Source organism: Anabrus simplex, chromosome 6, assembly GCF_040414725.1.
Source record: "Anabrus simplex isolate iqAnaSimp1 chromosome 6, ASM4041472v1, whole genome shotgun sequence".
NCBI lineage: Eukaryota > Metazoa > Arthropoda > Insecta > Orthoptera > Tettigoniidae > Anabrus > Anabrus simplex.
Window position 1 is genome coordinate 192,821,448 of NC_090270.1, and position 7,234 is coordinate 192,828,681.

Genomic DNA, 7,234 nt, shown 5'->3' on the forward strand with positions numbered 1-7,234 from the left:
TTAGGGCCTGCATTAATTAATTACCATAAATAAATTTGATGATGATGATGATGATGATGCTTGTTGTTTAAAGGGGGGTCATCGAGGTCATCGGCCCCATATAAATAAATTTACCGGACTGTTATTATGAATGGGAAAGGTTACATAATGATGCTTTTATTGAATGAATTGAAAAATAATGTTTTACAATTCATAAGTAGATATCAGGTGAATGCATCTAGCTGTTATTATTATTATTATTATTATTATTATTATTATTATTATTATTATTATTATTATTATTATTAATATTATTATTATTTTTTTTTTTTTGCTAGGGGCTTTACGTCGCACCGACACAGATAGGTCTTATGGCGACGATGGGATGGGAAAGGGCTAGGAGTTGGAAGGAAGCGGCCGTGGCCTTAATTAGGGTACAGCCCCAGCATTTGCCTGGTGTGAAAATGGGAAACCACGGAAAACCATCTTCAGGGCTGCCGATAGTGGGATTCGAACCTACTATCTCCCGGATGCAAGCTCACAGCCGCGCGCCTCTACGCGCACGGCCAACTCGCCCGGTATTATTATTATTATTATTATTATTATTATTATTATTATTATTATTATTATTATTTCTTTCTTTCTTTCTTGCGAACCAGCCAAACTTAGGACCACGCCAATACCACTTCACTTCCTTCTAATAATCCCTTCTTCCTTCCTCTTTCTCCACAGTGCCTTCATTCTTTCAGAATGTTGCGCTCTTCTCTCTTCAGTCCATCTTCCCCCTCTGCGCTCTTTCTTTTCTTCAACCAGAACTTTTATGTTGGAAAGTCTTTTCCTGAATTGGTCTCTATCACGACATTCTTCATCTGCAATTCCTAACCTCTTGAGTTCTTCCTTCATCTGCTTGGCATATCCCCCCTGGCTCTTCAAGTAGTATATTTTATTAAAAATTTGTTTATTTAACCTTGTTGGATCCATTCTGACCATGTGTCCATAAAATCGCAGCCGTCTTTTCCTTATTGTTGTTTCCAGGTCTTCTGTTCTTTTGTATATCTCCTTATTTGAGCGTAATCTGTAGTTTCCCTCTACCACCCTTGGGCCGTAAATCCTCCTCTATATTCTCCTTTCAATCTTTAATAGTTTTTCCAGGTTCGTTAGTGTTGCTGTTTCCACCCCATACAGAATCACTGGTTTTACCACAGCATCATAATGTCTTAGTTTCGCATTGATGGAAAGATTATTTTTGTTGTAAATGGCTTTGGTGGCAATGTATAGCCTTTCCAACTTAAGTCTTCTATTTTCCATGGCCTCTTTATCCATCCCTTTGCTGCTGATAATTTCTCCCAGGTATTTAAACTGCTTTGTGACCTTCACTTCGCCATATTTTGTCTTCATTGTTCTCTTCACATAATTCCTGTCCGTGCTCATCATCTCTGTTTTCGTGAAGGAGATTTTTAAACCTGTTTTCTCGGCTATCTCCTGTAGTTCATTTATCTGTGTTATTGCTTCCTGTTCTGTCTCAGCGAAGAGTGCCAAATCATCAGCAAAGGCCAAACACTTGGGTTTGACATGTTTATTTTTACTACCTATTATAGCACCTGAGTCATTATGTTTCCACAGTGTTTTCATGACCTTATCTAGAACCACGTTGAAGAGTGTTGGGGATAAGCTGTCACCCTGTCTCAGACCTGTTTTTATCTGGAAGGGTTTGCTGATCTCTCCTCGAAATTTCACTTTGGATATGGTGTTTGTTAGTGTTAACCTAAGTAAGTTGAGTGTTTTTTGATCGATGCCATATTCTCTCAAAATTTCCATCAATGTGTCTCTATCTATTGAATCGTATGCTTTTTGAAAGTCAACGAAAGAGATGAAGATGTTCTTTGCCCGCGCATTGTAATATTTGATTATCATTTTTAGACTCAAGATATGGTCCTGACAAGAGCGCCCTCTCCTGAAGCCACCCTAATACTCTCCCAACTTGTGGTCAATTTGCGGTGTCAGTCTGTTCAATAGGAGTTTAGAAAAAATCTTATACGTGACAGATAAAAGTGATATTCCTCGGTAGTTGTTGACGTCTGTTTTCGGTCCCTTTTTAAGTAGCGGGTGTATTAATGCCACTAGCCAGTCTTCTGGTATTTTCTCATCTCTCCAAATATTCCGGAACAGTTCTGTCACTTCAGTGATAAAGGCGTCATTGGCTATCTTCCACAGTTCTGCTATTACTCCATCTTCACCAGATGCTTTGTTGTTCTTTAGGGAGTTTATTACTTCCCTTACTTCTTCCTCATCTGGTGATTCAGAATCTGGGTTCTGGATTGTGTCCTTCTCAATCTCCAATTTTTCCCGTGGTGATTCACAGTTAAGGAGGTCTTCAAAGTACTTTGCAAGGATCTCACAGTTATCTTTATTGTTGAGGGCAAGAGTTCCGTCCGTTTTCTTGAAATGCAGGCTCGGTGCTATATAGCCTTTGATTCTATTTTTAAAGGCCCTATGGAATAATCTGGTATTGTTTTTCTTGAAGTTTTCATCCATTTCTGTGACTTCTGCCCTAAGGTGTTCTCTTCTGACTCTTCTCAGTGTTTGGTGGGTTTGTTTCCTTATTTCTCGTGATTTTTCTAAATTTGTCACAGTCTTATTCTCATTCCATGATTTCCATGCCTCAAATCTTTCTTTGATTGCATTTTCACATTCTGCATTCCACCATGCATGCTTGCTTCGACGTTTCGTAGACGCTAATTCAACTGCTGGCTCCTGCAGATTTTTTGTCACTTCATTCCAATTTTTTGGCACCTGTAGCTTTTTCCTGTATTCTTCCCTCTTTTCTTGGATGAGCAATTCACGGTCAATTTTTGACACTCTATTGCCACAGATATGTGTTTTTCGTCCGGGTATGAAATTCATCTTTATCTGTGATAAATAATGGTCTGATGTTACATTAACTGCTTTTCTAACTTTGACGTTATGAATTTCCTTGTAATTGTTCTTGGATATCGCTACATGGTCCAGTTGAAATTCGCCTAACAAGGGGTTTGGTGATACCCATGTTTTCTTTTTATTGGGGCGTGCTTTGAAATGGGTAGACATGAGTTTGAAGTTGTTCATATTGCATAAATTGATCAGTCTTTCTCCGTTTTTATTCGTCCTGTTGTGTGCCGGATATTGTCCAACTATTTCAATGTACTTTCTTTCCCGCCCCACTTGTGCATTGAAGTCCCCCAGGAGAATTTTGATGTTATTTTTTGGGATCTTTAGTATTTCATCCCCCAGTTTGTCCCAAAACTCTTCAACCATATCGGGGTTCTTTTTATTATCCTCATTTATTGGTGCATGAGCATTTATCAGCGTGTATTTCTTATTCGCTGATTTGATCGTCATGAGTGATAGTCTTGAGTTTACACACTTGAAGTTGACTATAGTGTTTAGAAACTTTTTGTTTACTACAAAGGCTGTTCTCAGGTGCGGGACGTTTTTCATGATTTTTTTTTCCCGGCCTTTCCTTTGAAGATTCTGAACCCATCTGATTCAAAAGGTTCTTCATCCATGTACCGCGTTTCCTGGAGGGCCAAGATCGAGATGTCGAGTCTATGTAGCTCCGCTGTTAACTGTTTCAGTTTTCCAACCTGAATAAGGGAGTTGATGTTGAATGTTCCAAAATAGTATTTTCTCTTATTCTTGAATTTAGCAATGTTCTTGTGGTGCTCCGATTCACTCACGAGCTTCAAAATGTCAGGCACCCTGGAATCCGAAAGCCTGATTTTGTCTTCAGGGTAGTTTAATTCGTAAGAAGCTTGTTCCATGATATTAATGTTCATTTTAGGGGTTGGACATAGTCCAACATTGTACAACTAAGGTTGTTATCATAAACTAGTGCACTTCTGGAGGCCTGACAATCGTGGAGTAAAAAGAAAGACCCACCCAGGTGACTCTGAGTGAAATGTACAACTGGTAGCATACAGTTGTTGTATACATTGTTGTATATTTTTTCCAGCTAAGAACAGTATTATAAACTATATTATTATTATTATTATTATTATTATTATTATTATTATTATTATTATATTATATATTATTATTATTATTATTATTAATATAATATAACCCCTGGTGAATACCACCATTACATCCTGGACACCAGAATGTAGACTTCTTCTTCTTTTCTTGCAAGCACACAACACACAGACGATTGTTATTCTGTGGCAATTTTTCGAGAGCATGAGAGGGGCCTCCTGCATGACCTGTTGGCCTCACAACTGGAATTGGGAACTGTTCATTTAGCAATCCCCTAACTATACTGACCATGAAGTCTCGTCTTGCTGAAGGCTTATTAGTGCCAGGATGGATGCGTCAAATAATGACATATCTAGAAGATTTGAAAAAAAAAAATGTTTCCAGTACCTTCTGGTCGATCTGGAACAAGTGGCATAGTAAATGCACTTGTCTTTATTATCTATATCTCCCATGAAGATATTGTACTTATTAATCAGTAGTGATTTCAACCCTTCATTTCCCTTTCGACTCCTTACAACATTGTCCTCAGCGTGACATCCAGTTGTGAGACAATAAACTGGTTTCTGTGTTTTCTTCTCTTTATAAGCAACCAGTAGAACGTCACCTTGCCTAAAGTAAACGGTTTGCCTAGGTTTAAATTTTGTACCGTACCTAAAACAATCTAAGACAGTCCCTTTGAAGTGAGATAGCCTACGTATCCCTTTCAAGTAGTTTGTTAGCCAAGGGGATTTTTGTATACCAATAATCCGTGAATAAATGGTACCATTTGTGTAATAAGTGGGTTCTTTCTAGCAAAGCCAAAATGACCTTTCGGGTAAATGGATCATTTCCATAGGAAATCTTTCCAACTATAAAGTTCCACATGCAAAACATACGAGGTCCTACCGTCACACACTTCAATATTTTTATGCCGAACCGAGCATGTCTTTTATTTGGCATGTATTGTATAAACACGCATCGGTTCTTCATGCCTGTCATTGATTCGTCGATGCATATTTCCTGATTTGGTATGAAATTCCTGACATGAGTGCATATCAACACTTTAGATTGATAGCAGAAGGAAACTGGCAACTAAATATAGCTGGATCAGCTGAGACATACGTGTGCCCGGCCGCTGAGTATGTAGCAGCTAGCACAAGACAGCGGGTTTATGATTATGACGCTACTTTGGCAAAGATTTACACTAGATTAGTGCAACATGCTATTATACAAACTATTTCATGATTATGACCAAACATTTCTCCTTCGATTGATTCGTAATTAGCACATTTCGATAAATAATAATTCGAGTACCGGTATCGAAATAAAATAAAATAAAGAGCATGTCAAAACGCCTCATATCAGGCGTTGCCACTGGGCAAACGCATAAAACGTTGCCACTTGGAGGGTTAAGTCGCTTGGATGACGCATGCACTTGTAACTTCCTTGTCCTTGAAGCTGTGGCCCCTCCCCAGACAGCAATTTCCGGTGACAGGCTAGCTAGCTCAAAGAGAATATGTAGCTAGCTTAGATAGGGCCTGTTAGTAGTGGTGGGCAAAACTCTCGTTCGAGATACTCGAGACTGACGTCACCACTCTCGATGCATCTTCGAGGTCTACGTAGGGTGGGCATAAGGCCCCATTCACAGTGCAAACGTAACCGTAAACTTAACGACGTAACGTAACTGTAAAATTAACGTAAAATTTGTGGTATTCACAATGGAGGAACGTAACATTAACGTAAAGAGTACACAGCAGCCAATCAAAACACTGCCATGTTATTTAGCACGGAAGTCGGGTTTTGGACTATCTCGCAGTTTTATGTTTCAATACCTCAATGGAATCAAACAACGTGGTAGAAAAATTCATATTACTTCAAACATCTATTGCTTTGCTCCTGGGAAAAGGCGATCTAAACAACGGTGCAGAAAATGGATTCATCCCTTGAATCAAAGAAGGTTACCTCAGTGCGATTTCGGTAATCTAATGTAAGAAATGACCCTCATCAGTTCGTTTTGGACATGTGGATGAAACCTGAACTGTTTGCCTTTCTTACGATTTACTTCCCCTTTTCTAATAAAAAGAAATGTAAATTCTCCTTTACCGACATCTATGCCCCTATCTATCACACCCCGATGAGATGTTTGGATGATATCCTTTTCGTAAACTAGTAGTCCGTATAATGTTGAGAAATATACAGGGACACTGTTTTATTTATGACAGGGATTGTCTCTCGTCCGTTCGCCAGCGCTGCGAGCTTGTCTCCCGCCATTTACCGCCAGATTTCATTGCTACAGGATATTTATTTCCACCTATAATTTTTCGGTACAGCGTGTTTGTAATTCTTTCTCCAAAGATTGTTTTGAAAGAGAATTACAAGTGTTTCGTCGAAAGAAGTCATTATATCGTGCACAAAATACAATGTTTACCTCTGCTCTGATTGGCTGGTTCTTAAAGTTAACGTAAAATTAACCGCAAGAGCTTGGAGTTTGCAATCCCTTAATTTTACGAACTCGCAGTTAAGTTTACGTCGGCGCATTATGAATGGTTTCATTAGATAAGATTGCCGCTAACTTCTGAGTTAACGTTATTTTTTTAAGTTTACATTACGTTACGTTTGCATTGTGAATGAGGCTTGCATCCGGGAGATAGTAGGTTCGAATCCCACTATCGGCAGCTCTGAAGATGGTTTTCCGTGGTTTCCCATTTTCACACCAGGCAAATGCTGGGGCTGTACCTTAATTAAGGCCGCTTCCTTCCAGCTCCTAGGCCTTTCCTATCCCATCGTCGCCAAAAGACCTATCTGTGTCGGTGCGACGTAAAGCCGCTAGCAAAATAATAATAATAATAATAATAATAATAATAATAATAATAATAATAATAATAATAATAATAATAATAATAATAATAACTCTCGTTTGAGATACTCCAGCCTGACGTCATCATCTCGAGGCACGCTCCAATTGGACCTCAGCCAGGACGAATATGGTAGAAACAGAAATGATAGCAAATATTGAACTCGAGCTGTTAGTATGGTTCAGTTGGCTAAATGGCATCGTTGGGTATTATCCTCCGCTACGTTTTGTGGTGGGTTCGAATCTTCTCTTCAAATATTTTTGTTTGTTTTTGTTTTGCAATCGTAGTTTCGGCTACCAAACACACGCCTGTTCGTGCAGAAACAACCAAATCGCTAATAGAAGTAACTGTAACGTTACTGAATATACAAAATAACCAATATATAATACAATCTCTTCCACTTGAACACA